Source organism: Canis lupus, chromosome 8 (assembly GCF_011100685.1).
Source record: "Canis lupus familiaris isolate Mischka breed German Shepherd chromosome 8, alternate assembly UU_Cfam_GSD_1.0, whole genome shotgun sequence".
NCBI lineage: Eukaryota > Metazoa > Chordata > Mammalia > Carnivora > Canidae > Canis > Canis lupus.
The window spans coordinates 48,676,485-48,692,574 of record NC_049229.1 but is presented as its reverse complement, the minus strand read 5'-3'; the positions used below and the strand labels follow the sequence as shown (position 1 = coordinate 48,692,574).

At 46.6% G+C, this 16,090-nt stretch overlaps 1 long non-coding RNA gene across 2 annotated transcripts in view; it reads right to left on the bottom strand.

Annotated features, from left to right (window-relative positions):
- Window positions 1–1,057: 1,057 nt before the first annotated feature.
- LOC111097109 overlaps window positions 1,058–16,090 on the bottom strand; it is a 29,581-nt gene continuing 14,548 nt past the window's right edge. The window contains exons 2-4 of one of the 2 annotated variants that reach the window (XR_005363550.1): window positions 11,206–11,332; window positions 10,998–11,126; window positions 1,058–1,502 (exon numbers count right to left, since the gene is read on the bottom strand). This is a non-coding gene — a long non-coding RNA (uncharacterized LOC111097109). Of the gene's footprint in view, window positions 1,503–3,425; window positions 5,274–10,997; window positions 11,127–11,205; window positions 11,333–16,090 lie in introns of those variants that run through there. The other variant, XR_005363549.1, reaches the window with a different exon arrangement.

The window sequence follows — 16,090 nt, the reverse complement described above, 5'->3', positions numbered from 1 at the left end:
CCCTGCCTACCAGCCCCCAATACACACATGCAATAAGGCCCCGCCCCTCAGAACAACGGGTAGTTTCCCAAAGGATTACTCTTCCTACATTTCTAACCTGGCAGCAATTGCATGCAGCCATGTGACTAGTTCTGGCCAATGGGTTGAGAGCAGCAGAAGTAATGTGCTTACTCCCAGGCTAAAGCAGCTCACCTCCAGTGTACCTCCCTGCTCTCTCTTTGTCTTCCTGACCATATGTTGAGTTGATGAGGTCTCAAGCTGAAAGTATCCTAGATCACTAAGTCCCTAAGAGGCCAGTTGCTCTGAATGCAAATCCAACTTTGCTTGAATGAGAAACAGGCTTTCCTTGTGTTAGGCGACCTGGAGTTTGTGAGGTTTTCTTGTCCTGTGGTATCACCTACCGTATCCCCTCCAGTTCTTTTCATATACTCTCCGCTCCACCTATAAGGATTTTCCATACTGGCTCTCTACCACTCACCTGCACACCTGGCCAACTTCTATTTTCCTATCAGCCTTAGCTTGATTGTCCTTTTCTCCTGGACTCCCAAGTCTCAGTATGGGACTCTTGCTAAGAACTTCCATCCCATCCTGTAACATGGCACTTTGCACTTCATGTTATAACTAGTCATTCATTTGACTCACGTTCCGCTGCAGGTCAGCAAAGCTAGGACCCATGTCTATGTTGGCCATAGCTCTCTCCCCAGCACCCGACATGGAGCCTGCATGTAGGATATTGAGCCAATATTCACCCAGCAGGAAACTTTGTATTCATGGGACCTAGTCCATAGTTCAATAAATATTTGTTAAATGAACTAATGTGTGACTTTGCAACCCCTAAAATCAAACAAGCAAAAAAAAAAAAAATGAGATCTAAAAAGGAACCCGATACTCATAAACAGCCATGAGTTATGAAACTATACTCACAGAAAACTATTGATAGACAAATTAACACAGCTCCCTTCCTCAGGGCTGCCCTATATCAAAGGTCAATTGTATTACTTTAATGAGTCTTTAGTCCCTCTTTTAATAATAAACCATTGGGATAACTGAGCAACCGGGAGGGTGGCAAGCTCCCCTTTTCAGTGACTTATACTCAGCACAAATGTTGAGAATCTACAACCAGGTCCTTCCTCAGCCCCTCCCCGTCTTCCTTCATGTCTAACTCTTCCTCCCCGTTACCTACTGGGAATGCAGAAGGACATGTTCCAGGCTTTAAAACAGAAGCTATGTAAATAAGGGAAGCAGCTTAAGCTCTGGTGCCATGTAAGGCCACAGCTGTCCCACAAAGCCACAGGCACTGCTGTTGAGTCAGGTGGTTGGGAGGGGCACGGAGGGGGTGCTGAAGGGCCCCCTCTCTTTAGCTGTCAGATGCTTGCAGTGGCACTTGGGTCCTTCAGCTCCTCCATTTGTCATTCTCAGCAGAGCCAAGAGCTCAGGTCTCTGGGGACCGGGACAGGCTGCTGCAATTTTTCCCAAGGGTTTCAGTTCAATCTGGGTGAAACCTTGAGAAGTCAGCAGGGAAAGAGCCATCAATCAGATGCGATGCAAGGCAGCAAAGATTTATTGAGCATGCACATACATGAGTCCCCAGAAGGAATACTAAAGAAATCTATGTCCCAGATGGTGCCCTCAAGGGTCGGAGGCCCATGAAAAAAACCAGAGTGAACACGTGAGAAAAAAACTAGAGGACAGTACAAGGCAGCATATAATCAAGTGCTACATTATGCGGTTCAGGCTTTAAAAGGATCAAAAAGGCAAGAGTCATGTGACCAGGGGAAAGCAAGGAGGACCTCACTGTAATATTTGATGTTGGATGCCTGCTTTGCACCGAGTAGCACAAACATTAGTGCTTAGTTTTTACAAACCTCATGAGATTGGCTCAGAGAGGCTCAATAAAAAGCCCAGGGTGACAGAGCTGGTGAATGGCAGATGCAGGATTCTAACTCATGTCTAACCTCAGAGCCTGTCCAGACCCCTCATATATATGGCCTCATAAAGGGTATTGTTATGACCAAGACTCTGAGCTAACACCTTTACACAGACTGTTTTTCATCACCACGCTATTCTGGAGAGAAGGTATTACAACTCCCAGTTGACCCTTGGCAAACCTGGAGCTCAGAGAAGTTAACATACCATGGAAAAAGGGTAAAATTGGGAGACCCCTAATTCCCACACCATTCAAGCTCATTCAGATTCAGATAACTGTGCATTTTCATTTTCCCCTTGCCACTGATATTTGCTTGAGCCGCAAAGATTTTAGGGACACAAATGTGCTATTTTAGGAGCTGGGCATATTTAGATACCATAGATTACCTGTTTTTCAATGACACATTGATAAGCAGTCTTTTTGCAGCCCAGCATTCCTCCCTAGGAAGTAAGCACAGTCTCACCGAGACTTACACTTGACCAAGGTCACACCCACCAGCTCCACGTTGGCTAATATTTCCATGAAGTAGCATGAGTGAACTTTTTCAAAGCAAGCTTTGTGTTATATGCTTTTGCAGTTTCTTCGCATTTTCCAATCGCCATCAACTTTTGTTAATCATTTCAAAGACACCTATATCCTGGGCACAGGGCTAACCCTTCTTTCCACACAAATCCCATTCTGTGGGTCAGGGAGGTTAAGTTACTTGCTCCAGATCATACAAGTAGTCAGTGGCAGAGCCAGATTTCCTGTCTCCAAGACCAAAATCTGTTTTTACATCATTCTCAGTGAAAACTCCCATCTGAGTGGCAGTAAGGTGCTTCTTAAATCAACTTCTGAAAAACTTTTAAACCTGTAAATGTGTACTTTGTTCATACAAAAAGAGAGAAACACGTAGTTGTCTATCTCATTGACAACCTTTGTAACTTTTGATAAGTAACATAATCTCTCTGGGCCTCAAGCTTCTTGTCTATAAAACATGAGGAAGACAGTTCCTGTGCCATAGGACCATTCTGAGGATTAAGTTAGACAGTGCATATAAAACACCTAACATCATGCCTGGCATATCATATCACAGACATTCAATAAATGATACTTGCTAACAGTGACAATATTTATTTATTGTCTACTGTTTTCCAAATCTTATGCTGTGCATTATAAAATAGCATATATAATAAAACTCTAACATCATATGTGGTAAATACATGTATATATGTGTGTGTGTAGTACATATATATGAATGATTGGAGTATACAGAAAAGTCTAGAGTGACATAAACCAAAATATTAACAGTGATTATAGGAGGCTTTCATTTCCTTCTGCATCTTTATATATTTCCCCAATTTTTCTATAAAAACCATGGACAGATTACTTTTGTAATCAAAATAAAATCTTATGAAATCCATTTGCAATGCATTTCATTTTGGAATGAGAGGAATGCTTTATTTCAAAGAAGCAATAAAAGTTTAAAACCTTTTAAAAAGGTGCACGAGCTTAATAGCCCCAGGAGGGAAGAAGTAGCTTTTTCTAGTAAAACTGAGCAAACCCAGCTGACTTCACAGGCAGTTGCTGTGACACCTGGTTCTAGAACAAAGATCTTAGGACTGAAGAAAGAAGACTTTTCAGTGGCAATCACCCATCTGGCGGCTCAAATCTCATTTTTCATTGTTCTGAGGCCAAGCACTGCTAGGACTCCGAGCCCTCCTGTATCCCATCACGCTATCAGTGCGACATATGCGTCCTCCCTGAATGGAGACCTCACACTGATGCAGGTGTAGCAGTAAGTGGCAGCCTGCATCTCTCCCCACCTGGGAAGGCAGATTTAGCTGCTAAGCAAGGACCCACCTGGGCTGGCTAAACAGCAGCGTCCAAGGACAGAAGGGGTGGCATCTGGGAAGGGGACCTAAAAGAAGAGGAAGTGGCAAAGCAGCACTTGGGGGAGGGGCAGAGTGCTTCTGCTTACCAAGGAATTTCCCACCCAAGCCTCACCACGGGCTCAGAGGGTCATTGGGAACTCTGACTTGCAGATGAAGGGGTCTCGGGAATTTAAGAGTCTTGCTCAAATCCCATGGTTCGTGTGAGGAAAGCAGCTACCATGTGTGGACTTTATTTCAGATGGCACCAAAACAAATTATGCATGAGTGGTGAGGACCATGGCAAATCGGAGAGCTGAGCTGAACCAGGGCCAGCTTTTCAGCTCCGAGGGCTGTGCCATGCCTGAATGCAGGCCCACCGTGGCCGGGTCTACTGACTGTCTTGTGAAATGGCTCCACTTCTGAATGTTGGATTCACCTTAATGGTGAAATCAAATGAAGGCAGGCGGGTCGACCAGAACACCCCCCCAGGCTGAGTGTGGCCAACCAGCCTGAGCCCTAGGCCTCAGGGGTCACCTGGGTCAGGGTTGGGCCACCCAGCCTATCCAGAAGTGCCTCTTGCAAATGCTGCCTGGTAGTGTCATGGATTTCAGGTCTCCCTAGAAAAGAGAGGACACTTCCCATTGGGCTGGGGAGGTAACTCCAGAGAAATAAGAAAAGATATACAGGTCTTCAGATTACAGGTCAGAGAAGAACACGGGCTAAGTCCAAATTGGACAAGACAGCCAAGGGCCAGAATGGTATCTAGTTTTCTCTAACCACAGACCCTTTATTTTCGTGGGCTGAGTCAGTCAGCAGACATCACTTCAGTGATGACTGTACATTTACTGATACCATGCTAGACCCTGGGGATAAAGCCAGCGACAGAACAGAAAAAATACTGTTCCATAGAGTTTACAGTTGAGAGAGAGACAGTGGAAAATAACCCAGTGCATACTCCCTCAGTGGGGAGAGGCCAGTGAGGAAAAGTTAAGCGGGACAACAGAAACAGGACACATCGACCAAAGCCCATGCTGGTCACAAAGACTTCTCTGATAAGGTGAGATTTGGACAGAACCCGGACTTCATTGACTAGCCATGTGGATTTCTGGGGAAGAGCAGTTCAGGAATAGTAGGCAGGAGGACACATGATACAGGAAGAGCCATGAGTCAATATGCCCGCAGCGGAAAGGAGAGGGGGAGACGAGGCCAGAAGAGGTAAGCAGAGGCGAGCAGAAGGAGGAGTGGGCTCCATTTTGTAGGACCATGTTGGCCCTTGTCAGGACAGGTCTGAGAGATGAGACAGTAATGATATCTGCCCTCAGCCCTCAACGGGCTTGCAGCTTGGCCCTGGGACCACTGTATCCCATTCGTGTCCACATACATGTACTTGCTATCCTGAATTCTCCTCACCAGCCCCACATTGGTCTCAGAATCATCCGGCTGCAGGTAGGATACTTCAGAGAGCCCACTCAACCCTGGGCCACTTTCTGGATCTGGACAGAAAAGCAGAGAGAAGGGACAGCCTGTATGGCCACCAGCTGTAGGACCTGTCATGCAAGACACCGTGATTAAATGCCCACCTCCACTTCATGGGCCAACACACAGGACAAGAATCATTGTCTTTCCATTAGGAGCCAGAAGTATTTTTGCCTTTACTGTATTCATGAAACGGGTATGGATTGAGTGACGCCTGAGCATTCAGTCCTGATTAGTACGTGAGTATCCACACATTAATAAGATCACCCTCCCCACCCCAGAGCCCACAGTCCTGAGGGGATACCAACAAGCAAATACTTCCTGTAGGCACAGCAGGTAAGTTCTACCATGGGGGCAGGATGGGAGACTCTGGGTTGTAGTGTACTGGCAAATATTTAGCAACTGGCTCTCCAGAAAACTATGTGTGTGTTTATGAGTTTTACTGCCATGAAAGACGTATAGCACATAATTTACAAATAAATAATAACAAATATACAGTACTCTATATTGTAAATTCCATACAACCAATTGATTTTCACAGAATACTTTTGTTGACTTTTGCTAACACGTGAATCTGGAGCCAATCTATTAGTTGGATTTGATGAGCAGGTGTGATTGCAACAGAATATTTGCTGACATTCTTGTTTATGTTAATAAGAAAGACAAAAGTGAGATAAAAAACATATAGTGGAACTTCACCTATTTGTCAGTGACATGAACATTTTTGCAGAACTGGATAGTAGTTTTTAAATGCCAAATGAGTAGTTTCTTGATTTTTTTGTGTGTGTGCTAGTCACAATACCATGGCTACAAACACACTTTTGAGTTTAAATCTGTGTTTTCTCCATCACTTCCTTAAGTTTAGACAATCAGCACAACAGTAAATTAATCCCCAGTTAATAGGCTTTGCTGGCTTTCACGGTGTAGATATACATACAAAGACTGATTTCAAGCTATCAGTGGACTATGGTCTGAGTATTCATATGTTGAAATCCTAACCCCCAAAGTGATGGTATTAGGACGTGGAACCTTTGGGAGGTGGTTAGGTCATGAAAGTGGAGCCCTCAAGAATGGGATTAGTACCCTCACAAGAGACTCCAGAGGGATCCCTCACCCCGTCTACCATGTGAGGACACACAAGAAAGAAAGCACTGGCTATAAACCAGGAAGAGGGCCCTCACCAGAGGACAACCAGCTTGGTACCTTGATCTTGGATTTCCAGCCTCTGCAACTGTGAGAAATACATTTCTGTTGTCTATAAACTACCCCATCTATGGTATTTTGTTATAGAAGCCAGAACAGACTAAGACAGTGTAATCCACTGAAGGAAGATTTGGGAAGAGGTGCACAGCAGCCTACAAAACATATATAGTATTTTCCAGCCTATGGATACAAGAGATGGAATTTCAAGGGCATGGGTAATAGCAAGATGTACTAAAAGTGATTAGGAAATGGCGACTTTTTAGTATTTATTACCATACTTGAATTTGAGTAATGGCCGAGTTTAACAACCAGCCCGCAAAATTCCTGAAAATTGAACAATGGGTTCTTTCGAGGCACCCTGGTGGGCTGAGACCAACGGGGTGGGGCCTAGCAAGGTCTAGTGGGACCCCAGGACCAGGCAAAGGAAATCGATACCAGGAGGCGGATATGTGTTATCTCAGCAGCTGAACGGGAACAGTATTATTGGGGAAGAATAATTTTGTCTTCAGGAAAAGGTCTTGAATCAAGATACCTCTAAGTCCAGGGGGTGCAACCCCGAGGCTTTCAAGGATGGAGGGAGGGGCTGGGAGCTGTGGGCATCCAGGTGGAGGAGGGGTGGCAAGGAAGAGGGAGTGGAGTTGAGTGCTGGGCACTGCCCAAGGGCTCTTACCCTGAATGGTCCCCTCCCTCCGACCTCAGGAAAAGCCACACCACAAAGAGGCAAGACACTCGAAGAGTTTAGTTTCTTATGAGAAATGGATTGAGGACGTGGAGATGTGTGTCGGGGTTAATGCACACCTAGGCCCTGACGTGAGAGAGCATGGGGGTATCCCAAGAACTGAAAACAAGTTCATCCTCCAGAGACGTGAGGCGGGAAGTGGGGAGAAGACTGAGCCCCCAGAAGTCGGGTTGGCAGTAATGGATCCCGCCTGGAGCAGCCCAGGACTGCAGAAACTTCATTTCTACCCACAGTTCTGGGCTCCTTTGCCTCGCTCTTGTGGCCACTCCAGGTATGGGCACCCCACAAGCAACCTAGACCTTGCAGATCCCCACATCAGAGTCAGGTTACTGCCTTGCTGAACAGGACTTGATCCCCTGTCCCTGAGAACCCAAATGGCCTTCCCCCAATGCTAGAGGCTGTGGTGGGACAGGACCCAGGCAAACTCCACTGGAAAGCCCATGAACACCTGCCCCTTGGCTAACAATGACCTCTGATGGGCCCCAGGGGCCCCAGAGCGGGGACAACAAGGATTTTTCCCCAGCTGCAGAATGTCCTCTTCTGGGTCTCTTGAAATTCACCCCTGTGGTGACACAGCCAGCTCCGGGCAGTGACTAACTCAGGCTTGAGGTGAGTCTTTCCATGATGGGGCAATGAAGCTTTGGAAAAAGCCCCCTGCTGCAGGGGGTTTCCTTCTCCTACATGAGATGGCTCATCCTGAAGTCACAGAATTCTTACCTTCCTCTTCCCCATTTTCTGACACCCTATTCCTGTGGGAAAAGGAGGAGGCGGTTCACGAAACCTCCAGAATCCGGCTCTTCCTCCGTCCCTATTCTGCCCCTGAGCATCTGCACACCTCCTGCCTCCCAGGGGCTGGAGGTTGTGGGGCTTGTCTCTACTACATGTTCTCGTCTCCCAGGAGCCCACGGTCCAGTAGGTGGGGGACAGACAGACTGACAGTTGCAATGTAATATGACATACGTCCTAACAGAGATCAGCTCAGGGCTGTGGGGCGGGAGGGCGGGGGGGGGGGTTGGTGGCTGGAGGCCAGGACAGTTCAGGAAAGGCTGCCCAGAGCTGATGGCAGGGGAGTCTAGAATTAGACACTGAGTTGATGAGAAGCAGGGACAGGACAGATGGAACAGGCAGATGGAACAGCATGTGCAAAGACATAAGAAAAGAAAGCTCATTCATGGGATGCCTGGGTGGCTCAGCGGTTGAGTGCCTGCCTTCAGCCCAGGGCGTGATCCTGGAGCCTCAGAATTGAGTCCCCCATCGGGCTTCCTGCATGGAGCCTGCTTCTCCCTGCCTGCGTCTCTGCCTCTCTCTGTATATGTCTCTCATGAATAAATGAAATCTTTTTTTTTTTTATGATAGTCACACAGAGAGAGAGAGAGAGAGAGAGAGAGGCAGAGACACAGGCAGAGGGAGAAGCAGGCTCCATGCACGGGGAGCCTGACGTGGGATTCGATCCCGGGTCTCCAGGATCGCGCCCTGGGCCAAAGGCAGGCGCCAAACCGCTGCGCCAGCCAGGGATCCCTAAATGAAATCTTAAAAAAAAAAAGGGGAGGGGGCGCAGCCCAGGTGGCTCAGCGGTTTAGCACCTGCCTTCAGCCTAGGGTGTGATCCTGGAGACCCAGGATCAAGTCACGTGTCGGGCACCCTGCATGGAGCCTGCTTCTCCCTCTGCCTGTGTCTCTGCTTCTGTGTGTGTGTGTGTGTGTGTGTGTGTGTCATGAATAAATAAATAAAATATTTTTTAAATAATAAAATAAATCAAAATAAAATAAAAAGCACATTCAGCTCTTATGAGTGGATACTGGTGTGGTGGACCATGTTCTTGTTGACATTTCCACACCCCGATGAATTCAGACAGGGCTGTGGGACTTCCGTGGCTGCTGAAATTTGAGTAGAAGTGACACCAATTCACTTCCACAGAAGTGCATGGTTCAGGAGCCAGTGTCCTCTTTCTCTACCTCTGCGATCTTCGATCTGATCTTCTGATCTTCGAGGAAACACATGCCAACGTAGAGCTTCTATGAGCCTGGATGCCTGAGTGACTATAATGAATGGAGCCCCCTGCTGGTCTGAATGGCCACGTAGTGTGGACAAGAAAGGAACCCCATGGCTCCTTTGTTACTGCGGCACAACTTCGCCTGTTCCTCCCTGATACCATTGGCCTGGCTCCGGAAGGCTCATATTGGGGGATGTCGGGAGATGAGCCTAGATGTGGATGCGGCTAGACCCCCTATGATTCTTTCTCCAGATCTCAGACAGCAGCACAGTCTCTACGTAAGTGGATTAGAATCTGAGCTTTGTCATTTACTAGTTTTGAGAGTTTGGGAAGCTTAGCTAAATCCTTTGAGCCTAAGTTTATCCATCTATAAATTGAGAAGACTGAAAATCATATCACCTACTTCACAGGGCTGCGTGGTTTCCTGAGTAAATCTGTGCTGGATCTCCCCCCTCTCCACTGATGACCCTTGCAACAGCCTGTTCCCGGTCACGGGGGTGCCTACTTCAACTGCAAATTCCTCACCCCCACGCTAGACCTACCAAGTCTGAATCTCTGCAGGTGAGGCCCAGAAGTCTGTGCTTTCAGAAAGCATTCCAGGTAGTGCTCTTGCATGTTAGAGTTGAGGGACCACTGCCCTTAAAGTTTTGATAGACAATCAAAACCTCTGCCCTGAGGAGGGATCATTGCTTGGAGGCTGGCTGGGTCTGAAGCCAAGAATCTCCAGCCTGCTGCTGATCAGGTGGCTACAGTGCCTCGGACAAAAGCCAGAGGCTTAAAAGCTCTGTATTACTTGGAGATCAGGTAACCTTACTTGGAGCCAGATCGGTTTGTAGGACTCCAGCATTCATCAGCCCTCTGTAGCCCGCCTAGATCTCTGCTGAGCTTTTTATGAGGTGTTCTCCAAGGGAGAACCTCCAGCAATGCACCTCTCCCCACCCCGCCCACCCTACACTGGTCTAGGGAGGCCCACCTCCTAGGCATGTGGTATTTGTCCCTTTTCCTTCGGGACAAGGGAATCATGGGAGATTAAGACCAGGAAGTGGGCTGCAAAACTAGACCCTGGTAAAGTAGGCTTCTGAGCATATAGAGCTGCCCAAAGGCTACAGAGGAGAGAGATACTTTCAAGCTACCTGTAGTAGTGCCCAGACCAGGCCCAGCTGCCCTCTTTGCCAGCAGCTTCCTTGCAACACATACCAATGTCACATGGCTCTCTTCCTAAGCATTGCTCCAAATCGTACATATGCTCAAGAACACACCGTGGCTCCCTATGGCTTCCTGCCCATGACTCCTGCCTCTGGCTTCAGACCCTTCCAAGTCATATTGTACCATCCATCTCCAGTCCTTTCTCCCACAACGTTCCCAACCTACTAAGCTCTTTCTTCACTCCCTTGCCACCAGAAGCCACCTGGGAGGGAGTTTAGATCAACCACATGTAGCAGATGCCACTGGTGTGCCCCCCCCTCCAAACCTCCTTCCCTCGGCTGGTGCATCCATTCCCTGACACAAGGTACAAAAGGCTGGCCTTCTTGCCTCAAGGAAGCTCAAACCTGCAGTGCCATCCATGCTTCAGAGCTCTCCCTGGGGCCAGACTGAGGTTTTACTTCAATTGGACCTCATCTTTGTGTGACCTCTTCCCTTCTCCCACCCTGTCTTTCTCACTTCCTCACAGACTTTTTCTCCAGACGGAGCCCCCTCATAAATCACTTGCACAAGAATTGATGTCTTGGGCTTTGCTTCCAGGAAGCCTGAGCTAATGCTTCCAGAAAACCCGAGCTACGACTCCTGTGCCATTTGAGAAGTTACCTGAAGGCAATGATAGCTTCTAACTCTCCTTCCAGGCCGCCTATACCAGAGGTCACAGAACACAAAGGCTCATGGGCCAAATTAAGATGCTTCAATCACACCATTCGTTTCGTCAACTTAGAGCACGCACTGAAAAGAAGCAAGGCAAAGAGATGGGACGGGTGAACACACTTAGGATGAGGGCAAGCAGGTAAAAGGCCTGCCCTACCTCAGTCCTGGGTCACACAACGTCCACAGATGTTGTTCTCTCTCTGCCACAGCAGCCTTCTCTCCTGCTGGTGTGGCTACGGAGGTCAGTGTTGAGGGCAAGCCCCGGGAACAGCTGAAGGTGGCACCTGAAATAAACACACAAAAGAGCTCCTATTGGGACGACTCAGGGCCAAGTACACCTGTTCACACTACAGCACCCCAAGTAAGCTGCTGAGCAGCTGTGGGTTTTAGCTAGGTTTCTTGGAGCATCACCACTGAGCGGCCAACAGAGGAGTCACATTGCTTCAATCTGGAGAAGACGTGATCCGTGCCTTATAAATATTTAAGGTTTACTTAGTCTTCTCATCCCTTGTCTATAAGTAACATTCTGATTTGATCTATATCCAGCCCATATATGTTCTATTTATTTTAACTCTGTCTAAAAAAAAAAAAATCTCATAAGCTACTTGCTTCTATATTTAATTTCTCTCATTTTCTATAGCAAAATTGAATATTCATAAATAACATGGCAAACAAGACAGTTCCTTTCTCCAGGGTTAACATCTCCTACCCACTGGTCGCCAGAGCTTTATGTCGCCCCAAATATAAAACTGCATCTTTCAATAACAGAGCTAGAACTTGACTCGGGTTCGACTCCGGTTTTGAGCACTGATCTGTTTGGTTCTAAATCCATTGTGCCGGGTAACATGTTGTTTAGCAACATGGCTTACCACCCCTACAGATGGTAGGGACCTGTCTTCTCTCTCTGTCTCACACACACGCACATGGACACACATGCACACACACAGTGCTTGCCCGTGGTGAGCCCTTGAAAGATGTTGTGGGGTTCAGTTGTATCCATTAGCACGTTCGAGAGAGCACAACCAGTTTGCTTTCCTGTGTCACCATCACTTGGCTTTAAAAATCCAGAGGACAGAAAGAAGCTTCCCCCTCCAGCAAAGCTATGAATGGGGTATGTGCTAAATCCTGGTTTTCATTTGCCAGATTCAGCCTGTGAATACCAGTGTCCTGATAGCTCTCCAGATTCAAGAAAGCAAACTCCTGCCCCCGTGTGACTATAAAACCAGGAGCCTCTGTCCCTTTCCAACCAGTCCACCCATCACAGCACTAAAAGCTGAGCTTTTATAGGTGAAAAGCGCTTGCCAAATTCCCAGAATAGCCGTGGCAGGAAATTGAATAACAAGGTAAAAGTGTAACCCTGTACTACACCCTTAATACTGGAAGGGAGAGGGTGGTACAATCCATTAAGAAATAAAAATCTTACTGTTGGCCAGTCTAGCTCATACACAGAGCTCTAGTTGAGGTTCATGCCACCAATTCCAATCCACACAGAACTGGAGATGAGGATTGGGAAGGACTCCCTACTCCAGGCACAACCCCTCAGCTCATACCCCAAAAGGTATGGGGTTTTTGTTCTTGCCATTCTGCATCGCACCATGTGGTCACCCTTTCCTAGTTGGTAGGAAGGCCTTTCCCCTTTATACACTTTCTCTTATTTTCTCTATAACTTAGGATGCTTTTAGATGAGGATGGGGGTGAGGATAACAACTAACATTTATTGAGTCAGACATTGGGTTCCTGAGAAGAAACTCAAAGAGTAGCATGCACGATGTGCTGCTTGGATCCATGTCCACAGAAAGGGAAGAAAAAGAAGCAGAAGTGGGCAGAGGGAGAAGCTGAGCTGAGAAGGAAGCCCAACAAAGGCTTCCATTCACCCCAGGGAGAGGTCCAGGACCTGTGTGACCTTCCAGAGTTGTCCCAAGTTGAGGCAAGGGATCTAACCATTTATACTTCCTCATAGATCAGTCATTGGATGTAGACTGCTCCCGGAAAGAGACCCTGGCCTTAGGGTAACAAGGTCATCTTCCCCTGGGACAATACTTCTAAAAGACTCCCAGTGGTTGGGGGAAATAAGTCTTCTATTCCCAAAGTGTGGACTGGGTGACACATCAGAGCCCCCACAGCAAGCACATACTACATGTCCAGTCTTGTCCTACACCCTTCACATTCTCTCACTTAATCCCCACTTAAATTAAGTGAGAGTATAGTCAACCATCCTATGAGGTAGGCACTAGAATTATCTCCTTTTTGTATGTGGAAACTGATGCACAGAGAGATTTAATGATTTGTCTGATGTCACACAGCCACGGAGACGTGGAGCCACAATTAAAACCTAGGCAGACTGACTCTGATGATCATCTGCCCACCCCCCCTCCCATGCTAGTAAAAGAAAAACCAACAAAAACTGGACAGGGATTTTTCCCAAACAACACGTAGAACAGTGTTGAGCACATCATAAGCACTCAAAATGTTGTGAATGCATGAATCGGTTCACAAGGGGAAAAATCCAATGCTATGCATTTCAAGAGCAACTGGAAGCCTGGCTCTACTTCTCTGCTCGCTGCCTTCTTCCATGTGTTGGCTTTGTCCTCAAGGTGGCTTCCATGAAGGTCATAAGATGGTCTCAGGGCTACCTGTATCTGTACTTACACCAGGAGGGGAGAGAACTTCACTTCTTTACCCATCAGAAGACTCAAGTGTCACACTTCCCAGTCTGAACTGATCACGGAGACAAAAGGATTGAGATTATGCTGATCACTAGGACAGTCAGGAACCCCCTTGATATCCCGCCCAAACCTAGGAGGCAGATATGAGTGCTAGTAGGAATTACAGAGAAGAGGAATGGATATTGAGTAGGCAATCAATGAACAACCACTGACGCTTCAACCCCTGGGCCCCAAGCCCTCGAATGCTTTGCTCCCCTCGCTAGGGTCTAGCTTTTCCTTCTCCTCATTCCCTGCTTAAATGTCCCTCGTCTACCTCCATTCTGCCACTGAGGGCTTAGAACATGGGTTACCCTCAGATCCTGTGGGAGGAGGGAAACAAGAAGAAAGCAGTCCACTGAGAGTGGGGTCTAGGCTTGGGATGTTTAAGATAATTCTTTTTTTTTTTTTTAAGATAATTCTTTACATAGCTAGATTAACCACATTGCAGAGCCTCAGATAATCCCCTGTGGCCACGTGCCATACTCTCTTCTCCCCTTCCCCTGCTTTATTTTCTTCATAGCCCTTATCTCTGTCTAGACTTCTCTTGTGTTTATATTTATTCAGTTGTTTGATGTCTTCTTTCTCCACAAGAATAGATGCTCCACAAAAGCAACTACTTTATCTCATTCATCTCTGAGTGTTTGTCACCTAAAACAGTACCTGACACAAAACAGGTGCTCAGTAGACATTTGTTGGATGGATGGATGGATGGATCGATGGATCGAAGGATGGATGGATGGATAACCACTGCCTTTGTGTTGTTATATAACAGGCTCCGTCTCCTCCTCCACTTTGAATGGCATTACCAAAGACCTTTTTCTGTTATCCTCAACTTCCAAGTGACAGGCCCCAGAAAGGCAAGTGAAGAAAGACAAGAGAAGAAATGCCATCCTATCTCAAATAAATCACAGTCCATCCTCATGAACCAGAGAACATCTGATCCATAGATACTTGTCATCTCTAGGTAGAGTTTAAGAGGAAACAAATCAATGAAACCATTTTGTCTGTACAGATTTCACAAGTGTGATTTTTGACAACAATCCTTCTCAATTCTTAATAATCATTAAATTGATAGCAATCACACATGCGCTGCGAGGCCAGCAATGACTGTCTCACCTCGGCTAACGTCTAACTGGAGAGTGCTGATTGTCTCAGTCAACCTGTGTTCACATGGTCCACAGGCTCTTCGCCACAGAATGAGGATAATTCTGTCCTCTTCTGCATGGTGATTTGGGAGCACCAGTTAAGATAAAGAAAAAAAAAAAAAAAGACCACATAGTTTGAAGCCAATCTCCCTGGGTTCCAATCCCAGCTCCACTTTTTACTATTGGGTGGTTTAGAGTAAGGTAATTGATGCTTCTGTGTCTCCACTTCCTTATTCATCAAATGAGGATACTATTAGTAACTACTGCTCAGGACTGTTGCAAAGATGAACAAGTGATTACATGTGAAGCACTGAGAGGAGTGCCTGGCTCATAGCGAGCACCAAGAAAGTGTTGGCTGCTGGAACGTCTGGTCTTCAGTGTTGAAGAAATCAGGCATCAGGCAAGTCTCCTTCACTTACACAACTCACTGATATACATGTGATACATGCATAACACACGTAACACATACAACATACAACACAGAATAACACATAGAAGACACCACAACACATGCACATGTACACACATAACACAGCCAAGCATTTTTCTATACTCTGTACTTGGTGGTTTCATGCAACTTTAGAGCCAGATCGCTGTGAAGACACACTCATGGTACTCATTGCTCTTCCCCATTGTATGTCAATGTGACATCATGCAATGTTACGATAAAGCAATTTACCAATTGCTCATTCAAATTGCTCCCAGAGCAAAATATTCATTACCAGTTTGTTTCAGAAGCTTCTCAGAGGGGCACCTGGGTGGCTCAGTGGTTGAGCATCTGCCTTCGGCTCAGGTCATGATCCCAGGGTCCTGGGATTGAGTCCCACATTAGGCTCCCTGCAGGGAGCCTGCTTCTCCCTCTGCCTGTGTCTCTGCCTCTCTCTCTCCCTCTCTGCGTGTCTGTCATGAATAAATAAATAAAATCTTTAAAAAGAAAGAAAGAAAAGAAAAGAAGAAAAAAAGAAAAGAAAAGGAAAGAAAAGAAAAGAAGAAAAGAAAAGAAAAAAAAGAAAAGAAAAGAAAAGAAGCTTTTCAGCAATAGTGTCTTCTCCAGTGTAGTGTGGTGTTCTGGTGGAGAGCTCTGGAGTCAGACATGAGTTCAAATCCTGCCATTACTACTTACCAACTGTGTGACTAGGGGCAAGCTGCTAAACTACTCTAGCTGTTAGCTAGCTAGTTTCCTCATTTTATA